At 38.5% G+C, this 17,938-nt stretch overlaps 1 pseudogene; it reads right to left on the bottom strand.

Moving 5' to 3' along the window:
- Positions 1-4,353: 4,353 nt before the first annotated feature.
- On the bottom strand, positions 4,354-15,157 carry LOC113738763 (uncharacterized; annotated as a pseudogene).
- Positions 15,158-17,938: the final 2,781 nt, after the last annotated feature.

Below are 17,938 nucleotides of genomic sequence, written 5' to 3'. Positions count from 1 at the left end.
CGTTTATATCTTAATCAAGAGTGATCATGCTTAACAATACCCGAATAGACCACGCGAAGTTCCATAGAATTACATTTCTAGTTCGCCCAAGTCCTTTTTAACCTAGGCTCACATCTCTTCCGTATCCGGGCACAAGAATCCCATCTAAGATAATTCACAACTCGAGCCGGCCGGTCCCAAGAGTAAATCATCCATATTAAAGATTCCTACCCGACATACATATCTATTTTCCTCAAATTTCATGAAAACAATTTTTACACTTATAACATGCCCCGTTCATAACTTACGCTCAAACGAGCACTTAGACATATTCACGAAATCAAGACCATAACACCACTGGCCCAAGCTCACACCGCGCAGAGACCACGCGAAGTGGCTCTGATACCACCTGTGACAGTTCTCAGGGTCACATCACGGGGTACCTATCAGCTTGCCACCCGCACGCGGGCATCCCCTACGGACAGTTTTGCTTCGTGACTCTTCACGAACGAGAGGCTCGGGGCTTTTCCAGACGAAAGACTTAAAGTCCCAACTGTCAGCATATGGCTCTGATACCACCTGTGACAGCCCCACCTTACCCTAAGGCGAACCAAAGGGTTCGGCGGACCGCCTGCCCAGCTCTCGCCAGGACTAACGGAACAGATTAGAGCTATCTGTTTCATTCCGGAACTTACAAACGCGCGTAAACAAATCAAAATAGTAAAATAACCCAAAATAAAATAAAATAAAATCCGGAGTCGGCCATGAATAGTAACCGACCCGTCAGAACCCAACCAAATACCAAGCAAACATTCACATCTTGAAACTTAGCATTTACAAGCCAAAGTGGCACACAAAAGTATTCAAAAGTGGATACATGTCTAGTTTGCCAAATCAAAAGGAAACAGTCCCCAAAATTACATTTAGGATTTTAATACATGAGCTATACAAACAATATGTTCAACTAGCTCAATTTGGCAGCCATTTGTCAAATCCAGACCAAAAGTGTTTATTTTCCTGTAAGGAAAACAAAAGGAACAGAAAGGGGTGAGCTTGCGCTCAATGAGGTACCAAACAGATAGCAATAAAATCATGGCATTTCACGTTTAGCAACTCAAGTACACATGCCAGATGTAAAGCAAAGGAACCAATGATTCAAATCAGAAGGATACGGGCGGCTCTCAGGAGCCAAATTTCCAGCGCAGTATTTGATCCAAACCGGTTGACTCTCCATCAACGTATATAGAACCAACGCGTCCGTAGACCCCTCTTTACACCGAATTCCGTCCACCAAACACCCCTTTACCGGGCCCGCTCACCGTAACCGAACAGAAATGGTAATACTCGAGTATACCGGAATCAAGGGTCTCAATACCCAAAAATCCCCGAACAGACTACCGTGGTTCGTTATCTAATCGTCCAGGCCCTTGCCGGCCCGACTCGAATAACTTAGCCACAGGATTTGAGCTCATAGATCACAGAAAAGAACAGATACAGAAACAGATAGCAGATACAGATAGCAGATTCAGACGGCCGATTCAGATAGAACTCAAAATTGGCATATGAACAGATAGAAGAACGAGTGTGATAAAGTACACCCTCGTCTCAAACAAATTTAACAGATTGCAGAGCAGAAATCAAGTTAAACAGCAATGGAGGGGAGTGGTACACTCACCGGCTCAACTTCAAAAGTTTTCATTTCAGATTGGCTTTAATCGCCAAGAAACCCTAAAATAATCAAAGTAAACTAATTGAAGGTTTCATATCCAAAATCGAGTAAACGGAATGCACAAGTGAGGCTCGACTACACGTCGTACGCCTTACCAAATAAATACTAATGCAAGGGTGGAAAACATGATTTTCTTGGAAACGAAAAGGTAACATGAAGACCTAGGCGCAAACAACCCCAAAAGCCCTTTGCTCAAATCACAAGTAAATCCAACTAGCCTTCAAGTAAAATTTCGGCAGCATATCCCTTGTTTTTACCTATTTTTCAGCCATCATGGCTTCATTATTTCCTCAAATCAGTCCCAACATCTCACACAAAATTCATCTCATTTCCCAAAAGCCGTTCACTAGGCTCAAAGTAGTACAAGTACAAAAGTTAGCTAGGAAATGACCGGAATAAGAGTAAGCCTTAAAACATGCAAACAAGTACAATGAGACTCGATAACGAATCATAAATCAATGCCAAATATGACCCCAATAGGGTTCCATAAACATATACAAACATTAGAGAAAACCAGAAAATTCGGAAATGCAATTAGCTTTGGCCTTGAAAAAACAGTTTTGGACCTCTTTTTGCGGTAATGGCACCAAATGCCCTAGCATTATCGGATGAAGGTGTAAGACCCACCATTTTGAAGCTAAAAGACAGGGCTACAACATCACAGAAGGTCACTCAACCCAGTTTTGAGTGCAAACAGGTCAAAAATGCAAGATACTACATCAAAAACGTAAAACAGATTCACCAAAATGCATTCTAGCGGAAACATCATAACTTAGGCTCTACAAGTCCAAATCTAGAAATTCCAAAACCATCTGAAAGCTAAGAAACAGGGCTAAATTTCATCAGAAGGCTTCAACAACCAATTCGGAAGCAATCCAGACCAAAACACCCAATTACAGTCGCAAATCTCGATTTCGGGTAAAACCAGAACAGCAATAGTAATTTCGACTTATCTCATTCCACACTACTCCGATTGACCTGAAATTTTGTAGGCGCCTCTAAAATGTCATTTCCTACAACTTTCATGTTTTAAGCCAAGGCCAATTCGGCCTCTAACTAGGACCTAAAATTTCGGACAGAATGAAGAACCAAGGAACCCTAATTTTCCAGATTTCTTCCAAAACAGAAATTACTTGCAATCTTCCACTTTTTCCACCTTCTAGAATCATTATATACCATTTCCAATCATCATATATAGCCACACCATCATGTTCATATTAAAACAGAAAAATCCCCAAAAATTACAAAAGTTCATCAATTCAACCAAAAATCACAATATAATCCATAAAGTGGCACCTTATACCACCACTAAGCATCAATTAAGCATCATTAGAGGGAGGAGAGTGGTACTTCATGACTTACCTTTAAAACAAGAGAGAGAGAGCTATGGGTCACCTTAACCTTCCAAATAACTTCACCAATCACCTCAAAATCACTAAGTGGAGAGGTTTTATGGAGTGATTTGAAATTGTATCGGTTTAATTTGAAGATTGGAGCAAGATTATGAGGTAGGAAGTTGGAGGATTTTGTTCTTCTCTTGAGCAAGAGGTTCAGCCACAAGCTTGTAAGAAATGGAAGATATTTGGTCAATTTTTGGTTTTATTTAGTAATTGGTAAAAGGTTGAATAGTAAGTCAAAACAAGATTTAATCATATGGTGACACATGTCACCTTCATTAATTACTTGCCTAACTTTTTGTCTCTCTCACACCAACCACTTGGTAACCTCTAAATATCTCATAACACCCGATAAAATAATTCCAGTATTCAAAACTTAATCTAGTTGGCCGAATTTTTCCGAACTTTTCGCACTAGTGGGTCCCACGTCCGGTATACGCTCTTAATTTCTCAAAATCCATTCGATACTAGAAAAATAATCTAAAAACTATATCTGCTCCTTAAAATTATATAAAAAATTTTTTAATCACGAAAATGCAGAAAACAAGCCATGACAAATTCTAAAACCTAGAAAATGAAAATTACGGGTTCTCACGAATTCTTGGTCCTAAAACTAATTGAGAGCCCTCTTGGCCAATAAGTCAGCAAACAATAATGCAAAAAAAAAGGAAGCTGAATCAATTACTCTCACACAAACAACTCAACTAAACCATGCAAAAACTTCCAAAAGAAAGGAAAAGAAAATTACTCCTATCATATTCATTAATTGGCAGGAAAATCAAACACAAATCAGAGACCACTTGTAGCTTGTTTATATGCAAATGTCTCCTAGAACAAAGTGAAAATTGTCACTTTTACAGAAACTTTGTTGACAAGACCCAACCATTTGAAACAAGTCTAACATAGATAGAAAGGAGTATATACTTACCCAAACATCACAATAATTGGGAATTCCATAGCAGGGACCAATAGCATCAGCATAATGAGCTACAAGACAATAACAAACCAATGATGTCCCTACGAAATGATAATGTGCATTATAAGCTCGAAGACAATGAATAAAATGGTAGCTGTAGTTCTTATAAGAAAATGTTTGCATATAAAACATATGTTTTCTTCTTTTAATTTTGATACTAATCTATACTTGTACCCAATTACGTTACAACTACATATTCCAAGAGCACTAGATAATCATCAAAACTTACATATTCATTCGATTTATTTATTTATATTTTTTTTAAGTCCAAATATAAGCAATTGGAACACCTATTCATATCACAGTAATAATGATACACAACTTTCAGGCTGAGTTCCAAGTTCAAAATAAGCTACTCATTACTCGCGTATAATCTACACCTATACCTACATAATTCCACATACAAACTCACATTCAAGAATTAAAGCAAATTATCTCATTCACTTTTGATATCACTTAGAAACCAAAAGGATCTCAGGCTTTTTAGCCTTACTGGGTGTATTAGCATTGGAGGTAGCACTGGCAGCTGCAGCTGCAGCAACAGCCTCGCGTGCCCTGTTATCTAGCTAAATCAGACTGCTAGTCGCCAAAATGGCCTGCGGGTTCAAGTCATGGGAGGCCCAGCATACAAGCTCCTTATTGCCATTGAAGTTGCTGCTTTCACATCCTCTGTAATCAAATGCCCTAGCAAGCAGTGCCCCAAAATCCTCAATGCTGGCTGTAATAACTCCCATGGCAGCGGAATTCTCACCCCCTATGACCTCAACTCGTCATCCCTCCCCTCACTTCGCAAATGCCGAATTTCTTCCACAACATCCTCAATCTCATTGTGACCCCTCGAGTCACCCGAAAGCCCATGGCTGCTTTCAGTAAAATTATCAGGTTTTTTGGTAGTAAAATCATCGAAATCAGATTTACAAGGGCAATCCTGACTTGCCCAATCTGCCGAAAATTTGCAAAAATCAAGCTTTGACCAACTGGCCATTTGCGAGATCTGCTTATAATAACAATCAAGGGCAATGCCTACAATGGAAGCTCGTTTAGTAGACTTCACCGCCATCTGGGGTTCGAGAAGAGACGATAGAACGCCGACTAGAGGCCGAGACGAGGGGTTATTGTTAATGGGGTTCGATTTATTCGAAGGGGGATTTCGAGAGGAGTCATAAAGAGAAGGTTGAGAGAGATCAGGGATTGAAATGAGCACGGGTATACCCGAATGAGCCTTGACTTCAGATGAGTAGAGGACAAGAAGGACAGCTTCGAAGCCGGCGAGATTAGGGGTGGGGGAGATAGCGGATGTGGTGGAGGAGGAGTGGATGCGGGATAGATAGAAGGAGGAGAGGAGAGGGATATAGCAGAGGACAATGAGGCGGAGTTCGGAGTCAGCGGAGAGGAAGGTGTCGTATAGCCATAGGCAAAGAGAGTTGTCGTCGGAGTCGGATGAAGGGGAGGAGAGGGAAGATGAGATGGAAGAATAGGCGGCGGAAGAGAGGAGGAGGGAGCGGGCAGGGCGGTCGGAGTCGGCAAGGAACGAGAGAACTGAGGAGGTTTCGGGGAGAAGAGTGGAGAGGAGATGGATTCGAGTGCGGGGTTTTTGATATGGACTCCCACCAGAAGTGCATCAAGTCGGAGTTATTTGCTCCGGCAACGATGCGGTGGGGAGCAGGACCACCGTTTTGGTGGTTGAAGGAAGTGGAGTTAGATGGGTTAATCTCGGTGGAGGAGGTGGATGAAGAAGGGGATCCACTCCTACCACTATAGCTAATTAAAACCTTCACCTTCGTCCCCAAACTCAATCTCTCAAACCCGTTTCCACCACCAACTCCGTTGAAAACCTTTATCGTGCACAATAAAAAAATGAAGTAATGGTATTCACAACTAAAATAATTCTAGTGGAGATGATTTCGCCCATAACTCAAACAATATCCAAAAAACTTGGGCACAAATTTTCATATCAAATTAACTGATAATCATTCTAAGTTAAGTAGTCACAAGTTTATTTACACTAATGAATTATTTATTTATTCAATTATTTTTATTCTAATGAAGTTATTACATATACGAAAATTAAATTAACAAGGAGGCTCATAAGTATATAACAGTTAAAAATCATTAGAGAACACATAATGATTACAAAAACACAATGCTTTTTTTTATTTTTAATTTGGTTTGAAGCATAGATTTTATTGCTATAGTATTATTCTTTATTTTTTAGTACAAAAACACAAATTTTCATCAATATAGGTGGCAAAATTTGTTAATTACATATAAGTGAAAATATACTTATATAATTTGCAAATATTTTAGCCCTGCAATTTTTTATAATTGCAGCACTAAAGTACATCATTAATTGAAAATAACGAAAGTCAAATTCTATGGTTATAACAGACTTTCATTAAAAATAATCAAATGCTATTAATAAGACATTATTGTTAAGTCAAAATCAAAGAAAATTTAGTGATGACATGATGTTATCACTAATTTATTCAAGATTATAATGACAAGAAAAGTCGTCACTAATTAAATTGCTAGTTTTTAATATTGTCAATTGCTAGTTTTTAATACTTTTGTGAAAATATTGATAATGGTTGAGAAAATTTTGTTACATTACCGCAAGTGATAAATGTACTTTTGTTCTTTTTGAAACATTTATTTTAATGTTTAATTTTGTTTAAAACTATTGTACTAATATAGATTTGCAAGACAAAACTTAAGTTCTCAATAGTTAAAAAATTCATTACAGAGAAAACACAAAGTAGTAGTTGCAAAATGTGTATAAATTACAAATATTTTAATGTGTATAAATTATAGTTTATTTTAATGTTTAATTTTGTTTGAAACTATTTTACTAGTATACATTTGCAAGACATAGATTTATGGGTAATTTCTTTTTTTTTTTTGCTTTCACATATTTAATTTATGTTAAATACAAAAACTACCAGTTTCCCTTCCATAAAAATATTAGTGCAACACTTTTTGAATTTTACTTACAAACATTTATGTATTTAACATAAATTAAATGATTCGGAGTGAAATGCCCATAAAGAGCAGAATATTTGTTCATGTAATAGAGAAAACCCACAAAGAGTTGGTACTTTATGGGCCATTTCTTTTTTTAAAAAAATTTAATTTATGTTGAAAAGATAACCTGCCAGTTTTCATTTTGTAAGAAATCAGTGTAACACTTTTTGAATTTTACTTACAAACATTTATAAATTTATCATAAATTATATGTTTGAGAGTAAATGCCCATAAAAAGTTAGTACTTTGAATAGATAATGCTCATTTGCCCATAAACTAAACTCCCTGAAGGCTATTTTGTTAATTACTTTGTAGTACTTTGTTATTCCTTTGCTAATACTACTTGGCATGTAGTACAAAGGATAAATCTGGCATAAATTTCTTATTCCATTGATAAAAAGACCTGTCTGCCTTATAACTATTGTAATGAAAGATATATCTTTAGAGTTTATAACAAATTATTACTTAAGTTTGAGAAAATTATAAAATATTTATGCATAGTTTATCAAGATACCATTCGCAATTTCCTAATAAAAAAATAGGGGCTAAATTGTAAAAGTTAGGGTGCCATAATAGAAATAATAAAATTGGTGTATTACATATGGGGGTTAAATTGTAAAAGTTAGAGTGCCATAGTAGAATTAATGAAATTGGTGAATTACATATGGGGCTAAATTACAAAAGTTAGGGAGTAATAATAGAATTAAAGAAATCGGTGTACTACATATGGGGCTAAATTGTAAAAGTTAAGGTATCATAATGGAATTAATGGATTTTTTTACAACATTTGGGGCTAAATCGCAAAAGTTAGGGTGGCACAGTAGAATTAATGAAAGTGACTTAGAAATAAGTACTTTAAACAGTGACGATCAATTCTTGTCACTAAATCTAAATCGGTAGAGTGACAGTGACGATATTAGAAGTTGTCACTATATAGAGCATTTTAGTGACAACTTTTTCAAGGTCGTCACTGAAGACTTAGTTGCTTTGAGCAATTATGACAACTTTCCTTGTCGTCAATAAACAACCACGTTTTGTGACGACTTTTGTCGTCACTAAAAAATGTTGTCACTAATGACCATATTTCTTGCAGTGTATGTGACGACCCCACCTCCCCCTAAGGCGTACCAAAGGGTTTGGCGGATCGCCTGCCCAGCTCTCGCCAGGACTCACTCACTCGTATCACGTGCTTACATCCATGGACCATAAATAACGTCTCAATTCAAGCTTAGAATTTACATTGATGAAAATCAAGGTACAAAGCCTCAATATACTCAAACTGGTTCAAGGCGTATACAATCCAAATACAAAATATTCTATTCGAGAAATAGCGCGAGTATAAGTCAAAAGTCAAAACAACTAGTCTATGCTAGACTTTACATATCTCACACCTCGCTCGTACCCCTGAAAGGAAAACAAATGGAGTGGAATGAGCTAAAAGCCCAGTGAGGTTCCAAATAGAAAATTGACCATTATTTATAAGTACAAGTTTTCGATATAGCAAAGTAACGAGCATGAAGAGTTCATAAATGTGAGCAATAACACGTCAAGTAGCAATCTTAAAATGAGCGAGTGTAGAAGTTTTTCAAAAGAAACAATAATCCAATAAACAATAATCCAATAAACAATAATCACTCCAAAGTATAAGGATACAGATGGCTCTCAGGAGCCAAATTCCCATTGCATTACCAGAAGCTTGATCACGTAGTAGTTGACACTTCGTCAACTTTCAAGTAAGTAACCCATCCAATAGAACACCACTTACACGACTCTCCGTCCACCGTTCAAACCCCCAGCTGGGCCCAAAATCCTCAAGAAACACGGGTGGTAATACTCGAGTATACCGATTAGTCGAGGAGATATCACTCCACTCGACAAAACAAGAGACCCAGGGTTCGTTACCCAATCGACCAAGCCCTTGCTGGCTCGACTTAAGTAACTTGCCACAGGGTTTCTGGAATTCTAGGAAGTGCGCGCATCATAACAAGTATGTCAAGTTAATTGCAACCATAAACAAGTATATATCATGTAAGGGCAAGTGCGATAAAGTACACTCTTGCCTTAACAATTCACGCATGTGGCATGTAATCATATTGGTCACGTCTCAAGTACAAGTATCAAGTTCAATTCAGTATTTGAAAGCACTCACCAAAAGATATAGTGCCTTTACTGGTCACTTTCAGGTTATACTCCGGGTTCGGAGTCCAACTCTGCAATAAAACTCAGTTTGAGAACTTTGAAACATGACTAGAATTCGAAACTTATACGTTTCGTTCAATAAGAATCAATAAATGAAAATTCACTTGGAGAATACTCGTGAAATACTCGCTCGCTTTTTAAATGATAAAACTTTGTAACATTTATACTTGAAATTGTCATGCGAGTCGAAAGTGCAAGGAAAACGTACTTCGAGCAATCATTATTTCATTTCTCAAGGGTACAAGTTCGGCCAAGTCCTTACTTATATACCTCGGAACAAGAAGACTTAAGTACTCTAGACGGTTCAAGTAATAATCACTCTTAACCCTTACTCAAGTTGCAAGTATAGTTCTCTAGTCTTCGAGCGTAAATTTGGGCAGCATGCCCTTTGTGTTTACCTAATTTTCCACCCATTTAGGCTTCATTATTTTTCCTCAGCCACAACCCAAAGTCACACATATCATAATTCAAGTCAAAAGCCGTTCCATAGGCTCATCATATCATAAGAATAAGAATCACAATAATAACAAGTGCAGAAATACAATCTAGCACAAGACAGATTTGACGTGTGGATACGGAAATAACATATCCGAGGCTACGCTTATTGGATTGAGGCGAAACTTATGCCGTTTCGAAGCTAAGACACAGGGCTACAATGTTCATGAAGGTAACTTAGTCCAGTTTCCAATGCAACTTAGTCAAATCCTCAATTTACAGAACTAAAATCTAACTCGTCGGCTGTCTAACCGCATTGTACTGTAATGGTCATATCTCAGGTTACAAAAGTCCGATTCAGGTGTTCTTAGAGGTGTTTGAAAGCTAAGTCAGAATACTACAACTTTCATGTTTTGGTAAAAAGCTAAATCAGTACGGATCCTAGTGGAAAAACGTGATAAACTGGATAAACTGACCAAACGGACTGCTGGGGAAAAACTTAAAACAGTAAGGGTATTTTGGACTTTTCATGACCTATGTTGCTCCGATTGAACTGAAATTTTGTAGGCACCTATAAAATACCATTCTCTACAACGTTCATGTTTTGACCTAAGGCCAATTCGGCCTCTAACATGAGGCTACAAAACCAGACAGAAAGGGGGGAAAAATTTTCCAGATTCTGGAATTTTTGGTATTTAATGGAACTTTCTCAATTTTCTTGTTCTAATCACTACCAAAGCCCTTTTTATAACCTTATTTACAACATGTGCAACCATACAGCAAGTTTAGGCAGAAAACTATGAAACCCTAACTTGCTTATTTCATCCAATAATCATCACAACCACTTGTATACCGTGAAATCAAGCCAAAACTTAAGCTAAAAAAACATCTTAAAGCAAGATTTAAAGGAACAAGGATCATGATCAGATTTATACCTCAAAAACCAGGCTTGAAAGAGTGATACTTCACCCCTTTTGAAATTTCTTAGTTCCTCAAGCTTCCCAACTCACACTTAGCACTTTAATCTGTTTGGAAATTTAATTTGTCACTTGGTTGGTTAGAATCAAGAAGAAGGAATTGTTTCTTGCTCTCACTTTCTCTCTCTCTCTTGGTCGACCAGCTGCTGGAAAAATGAAGAGGAAAGTGCAGAAAATTGGTTTAAGAAGGCTAGTTGATCACTTGGCCAAGAAACTCTAGGGTGGCGACACTTGTCGCCGCCACCACCTTTCATTTTTCTCTTTCCTTTCCTTGTTATTTTTAACCTATATTTTCGGTCAAAGCAGCTGACAATTAAGAGGATATTTTGCTCAAATATCAATAAGCTTGTATGGTAAGAAAGTGGTGGTCAAGTGGTGCGTTCAATCGGTAGTGCGCGGGACCCGCCGGTTCGCGCCGTTTTTTTTTTTAAAAACACATGTACTAGGGTTTTTTCTTCCCATTCACTAACCTTCTATCATTGCTCCTATTCACATATTATTTCTCACTTAAAAGTCACTTTTAATCACCAAATTGATCCTTGGTCAGTACCGAAAATTCATTCGGCGAAAAAATCGCGAAAACCCTAATTTGCCCCAATCTTGGAAACGAAGAGTGAAACCCTACTTTCTAAGTTCATCTGCACTTATTATTGAACAATTGGGTAGCAGGGCTTTAATAACTAATAATTTTCAAATAAAAGGCATTTTTGAGGAAAAAAAATATAAGAAATTTGCGGGTCCTCACAGTGTAGTTTGTGACGAAAACAACGGGTCGTCACTAAACATTTAGTTGCTTTGATGCAATTGTGACAACTTTAGGTGTCACGACTAAAGAAGCTCCTTTTGTGACGACCTATTGTCATCACTACAAAATGTTTTCACTAATAACTTTTTTTTTTAGTGATCAGTAACGACAACAAAAAGTTGTCCGTAAATAGGCCAAGCAATAGTGATGATGTTCTTAATGTCGTCACTATTGTGTGTTCTAAACACTCCCGCGCTCTTGCTAAATCTTGGCGGGAATTTACTAGTGACGACTTTTCAAATGAGTTGGCTCCCATTAGAGGTTTGTGACAAGTTAAAATGTCGTCAATAAAGGATCCACTTTTGTGACAACTTTTTTTCATCACAGAGAAAAGTTGTCACTGATGACCAATTTTCTTGTAGTGACTGGTCCACCGACTTCGTCTGGTTCGTCACTGCATGTGACAGAAGATTATACTCAACTATCAGTGAATTGACCATCACAAATGGAAATAAGGACTAAAACGATCAAAGTGGCAAAAAGGGCAAAGAAATGCATGTGCGCGTGCGCGGAAATGAAAACGGTATAAAAATGGGTTACGCGGTTTTGACCGTAACTAGAGATGTGGTTATCCGATCAAGGTGCACTAGGTAGCGACTTGAAGCTAAGACAAAAGGTTACAACTTTCATGAAGATAACTCGACCCATTTTTCAGTGGATCTAGGTCAAATTTGCAAAATACAGAACTAGAACTCCAAAGGCTAATTTATTCCTCAAGTGAAAATTTGGGCGGCATGCCTCTTGTGTTTACCTATTTTCCAGCCATTTATGGCTTCAATATTTTCCTCAAATCAGTCCCAAAGTTACACATATGCAATGGTAACACAATAGCCCTTCAACTAGGCTCAAAATACTCCAATTACAACACAGGTCTTAACACGGCAACCAGAAATCAAGTTTAAAGACGAATAGCCAAATGGCAGATTTGACGTCTCTTAGCGTATCGGTCACAACCGAAGCTATACTTATCATATTAGGGTAAAACTTATACCGTTTCAAAGCTAAGACAGATAACTACAAGTCTCATGAAGACATCAACAGAAAATTCGTTCATTTCCAAGGCCAAATATATTGATTACAGAACCAGAATTCCACCGTCAGGCTGGTTAACAGTACTGTGTTCAAATGACAATAACTCAGGCTACAAAAATCTGATCGAGGTATTTTCAGATGTGTTGGAAAGCTACAACATAGAACTACAGTTTTTGCATTTTGGCCAAATGCTAATTCAATACGGATCAAGGTGAAAAACCCCGGCCAGAATGATGAAATGTCAAAACTGTCCACGGAACTCTACCTATGGCAGTCTAGGATATTTTTGTCATTTCATGAGATACATTTGTCTGATTAAGCTGAAATTGTGTAGGCAGTTATAACACATCATTTCCTACAACTTTCATGTTTGGAGCTAAGTCTAATTCGGCCTCCATCATAGCCAAATGGAACCGATTAGAACAGGGTAGCATGAAAACTCAAATCTGGAATCTAGTGAATTCAAAGTGTAAACTTCACATTTCTAACTTAAACCACTACTATAACTTCCTATAGAAGATTATATACAACATATACCATCCAAACAACAAGGAATATAAGTGAACAATTCAAAACTCTAACTTACAATTTCATCACCACCATCATCAAAACCACTTAAATAGGTATCACAAGACAAGAATATAAGTTACTACATAACTTAAACAAGCCTAAGGGGAAGGAAAAAGATGAACAGCCATAATACCACAATAAAAGGCTTACAAAAGATATCATTCACCTCTCCTTGTAAAATTTTAGCTCCCCAAGCTTCCTAAGCTCTCCAATTAGAAGTTAATCGGTTTAGTTTGCTTGATTTCTCACTCAAACAAGCTAAGCTCAAGATGAAATGGAGTTTTCTTCTCTTGCTCTCTCTCTCTCCTTGAGGTTCGGCCAAGCTGATGGAATGGAGAAGAAAATGAAACTTCAAGAAGGTTAATAAGATGGTAATTAGTTTGGGTCAAAATTAGGTGGATAACCGCCAAGTGTCACCACAAGATTCAATCTCAATTTTTTTTTTCTTTTTCCTCCCTTTTCTTGGTCAATATTTTTGGCCATCTTGAGCTGGATTAAGGGCTGATATTTTGCACTAATATCAATGATATTTTATGGTAAGAAAGTGGTGGTCAAGTGGTGTGTTCAATCGGTAACAAATGGCACCCGTCGGTTCAACCCGATTTTTTTCACACGTACTAGGGTTTTCACTTACCATTCACTAACTTATTATTACTACTTCTAATCACACACTTTATCTTATCTAAAACTCACTCTTAATCACCAAATTTAGTACGCACTCCGTACCGGGTACTCACACTGCGAAAAGACGTAAAAACCTTAGTTTACCCTAACGATGAATGAAAAGGGAAAACTCTTAATTCTATTCTTTATTCCAAACATTGGAGATGTAAATGAGTAGTATAGCTATTATAAGGGAATAAATGCCAAAGAAAAGGGAATTTTAAGAAAATATAAGGGATTTTACAATTCCATAGTTTAAAATTAGGTTTCGATTAAAATGTGAGAGATTTAAGAAAATCGGTTAGTAACAAGTGAAAACTGGGGTTTTGATTACGCTAAGGTTTCTAGTCTTTAAAAAAAAGCAATGTCTTAAAATAAAAATAAACTAAAGAAACCGTAATATCCTCTTTGAGACTAAACAAAAATATTATCCTAAAAGTCAGGTATCACAATCTCCCCTCCTTCAAGGAATTTCGTCCTCAAAATTGCAACCAACGAGCTATGGGTTGGAATACTCTAATATCTCATTAATGAGTTCATCGTTGCTAATAAAATTTACCTCAAAAGTTTGTCCCTCTATGTATTTCAATCCAAGAACCAATCGTGTAATCCTTATCTCAAAGTCTCCATGGTCTTTAAATGTCTTGTAAAACGAGTAGAAGGAAACCTCAATACGATGGAAAATCGGGAGGCTATCTTCGATGATTGCCAATGAGTCTGTCACCTCTTGATTTCCTATTGCATAGGTCCTTGTCGGAACTTTCGGTCGATCACCCACTGCATTGGTCAGCTTAGAAGTGTTCCTTTCTGCCCTTGGCAAATTTCCTTCTTTTGGCAGATGAAAGCACTGAGCAATCAGGTGCTCAGCACTACCACATCGGTAGCATTTCCGAACTTGCATTTTTTCCAACAATTATCTTCCATATGGTTAGCAGCCCCACAAAACCCACATGTCATCCTGGGTCCTGATGTCGGACCTCCACGTAAGGTACCTCTTTGGGTCTCTCTCCCTGCCTGACCCTTCTCAAAATTTTCTTGATTTGGGATCCCTGTGGATTGTTGACCACCTATTCCTCGGCCCATCTTAAATGGTGGCTCGCTCCTCGAGCTCTGTCCCTCTATATAACTGCTTGGATCCAGTTGTCTCCTTTTCTTATTATGAAAAACCTTTACTTGACTCTTAGTACTTTCAATTCTTTGGGCCTTTTCAATCGCTTGACTATATGTCTCCAATTGAGCAGCTGCCAGTGCCTCTTGAATCTCTATGTTTAAACCTTGGACAAACCGATGAATTCTCTTATGGTCGGTCAGCACTAAATCTGGAGCAAAACGAGAAAGTTTAGTAAATTGCGTCTTGTACTCCACCACACTCATAGTCCCTTGATGTAGGCGTATGAACTCATCCCCTCGCCTTTCTTGAACAAGTGGCGGTAAGTACTTCTCATTAAACTCACGAGTGAAATTAACCCATGTCCATGGGGTCTGCTCTCTATCCTATTGGCTCGAATCACATTCCACCAGGCACGAGCCGCTCCCTCAAATTGAAAAACGGCAAAAACTATCTGCCATTCCTCCGGGTATCCAAATGCAGTGAATATATCTAACATTGGATCCAACCAACTCTCCACTATATCAGGGTTAGCTCCACCCAAAAATTTTGGTGGTAGAAATTTTTGGAACCATTCTAAGGCACGGTCCTCTCCCTCATGATTTTCGGGATGCTGTACCTGGCCTTGACCCTATTGGTTGACCATTCATTCTAACAATTCAGCCATTCGCTATATGGTTGTAGCTACTTGGGTCTCGGCTTGTACATTTAATTTTCATTTGTTACCCCTTCAATTCCTTGTCCTCGTCCTCGTCCTCGTCCTCTACCCCCACCACGATTCTCCATTTGATTGTTTTATAACTTCTATAATTGGGACAAAATATGCTACGAGTTCAAAGCATTGAAAAATTAAAAAATGCACTAATTAGCCAAGATATCAAAATATCATACACGAAACTATATACATATATATACAATTCTCGCCAAAAGTATACACATATCAGTCCACATAATAGCTAATATCCAACCAGTACAAAACATGTTAATTAATGAGCACACCGGCTCCAAAAGTCAACATAACAAGTCAGAGTAACGGCCCTAGCGAAAATCCCCTATAGAACCCATAGAGTCTATCGCATCCATCGGCCCCGCTCCGCCAGCACTAGGTGGCGCCTCCATAGCCACATCCAAAAGAACCTCAAAGTCTAGCATAATACCCCGGGCTCTCTCTCTCATCTGCTCCTTCAAAGGGAAGAGGTAGCGGTGGGTCTCCTCAAGCTGACGACCAAGGGTATGCTTCCACTCCTTCTTAACTCGTAACCCCGCCTCAAGGTCACGCAGGTGCATGGCCTGTGCATGACTTACCCCTCTGGCCTCATCCAATTGTGCCCTCAAAGTGTCAACCGCCCTACCTAGGCGGCGACACTCATCATCTATAGCCATAACAACCTCATCCGGGTATCCATACATATGTCGACACTCACACGATCGATTCATTTGACCGAAGGGATAATATAGCCTATAGGGTTCCCCGACCCTCCTCTGATATCTAAGGACTTGTCGGCGCACCACCCGATTCATCGGCCCGCCTACACTCGTAGTTCGTACTCCGGCACCGCTAGGTCCACCGGTATTGTTAGGTCTACCAATATTGCTAGGTCCACCAGCCTCCATACCTACACAACAAAATATCACCTAATCAGTTCTCCGGCATTTCATCTTAATAGATACGATTCAATTTAAAGACAATCGAATACTTATATGTTCGATAACACATTTCCCAACTGCCTAAGTCCTCTAACCTAAGCGCTCTGATAACACCTGCGACGACCCCACCGTACCTAGAGGCGTACCAAAGGGTTTAGCGGATCGCGCCAGGACTCGATTCCAAAACGATAAAATAAATTTCACTTTAAAAGAAAGTTCTATATACACTATTACATCTTCAAAAGATATATAAACTATTACATCAAGCCTTACATACCACTAGCACCAGAAAGTAAATACTAGAAAAGCTGATAACTATAACCACCACAACAAATATATAAATCTGACTAGTCCACTTCTACAAGTACTAGGGCAACATCAGTTATTCTTTAAACCAAAAGTCTATACACCTTCCCGAGAGATCCTCGCGTTGGCCCCTGCTAAGGAAAACAAATGGAATGGGGTAAGCTATATGCTTAGTGAATAATCAGGGTAAAACCGTAAAATCACATTCAAATAAACATGTAAACCAAGATATTTCACATCAATAGTCAGAAATGTAACATCACAATAGTAGGATACGAGTGGCTTCAAACCCAATTCAATTCCTCGAGCTTGAATGCCTGTTGATACTCCGCCAACCAAAGTACTCATGGTCCGTAGACTCCACTTACTTTTCCCGTTCACCTTACCAACCCCCGCTGGCCAGTCAACAGCACACAGCAGTTCAAGCGAAACAAAATCACTTAGCTTTAACAAAAAATGAAATCCCAAGGTTAGCATGGAACTAACTTCGACCAAGCCCCAACTGACTCGAATAGTTCATCTACCCTTAGAACCGGGTTGGAATCAAGCCCTGAGATATCCATCTCTCAATAGATGATATCTCTCAACAAAGTATATGACAAAGTACTTACCCCAACAGCACATATCAAAAAGGGGTTCAACTCACGTCATGTAATCACCCCCATCAGCACACAGCAAAGAGGTGATACTCAACATAAGACATGTATTCTCACATATGAAATAAAATCAATGGATGGGATTAGGTCGAGTGAGATAAAGTACACCCTCGTCTAAGTACCCATTCAACATATACAAAGCACTTTAACAATTTCACATCAGTAAACAACCCAATTACTCACTCAAAATAGTGAGCACGCAAATCAAGGCACTTCATACGGGTCCACCGACTCCTTCCGGTTCGTGTGGCGACCCCACTTCCCCCTAAGGCGAACCAGAGGGTTGGCGGGCCGTCTGCCTAGCTCTCGCTAGGACTCACGCAAGCAATCTAACCCAAATCCTTCCGAAGAATAACCTAAACTATTACAACACCGTTTCCTTCCAAATAGGCTGATGACTAAAGTCACATTAACTTCAGAGATAACAACATTTTTAAG

This window comes from Coffea arabica, chromosome 8c (genome assembly GCF_036785885.1).
Source record: "Coffea arabica cultivar ET-39 chromosome 8c, Coffea Arabica ET-39 HiFi, whole genome shotgun sequence".
NCBI lineage: Eukaryota > Viridiplantae > Streptophyta > Magnoliopsida > Gentianales > Rubiaceae > Coffea > Coffea arabica.
This window is presented reverse-complemented; position numbering and strand designations above follow the sequence as displayed.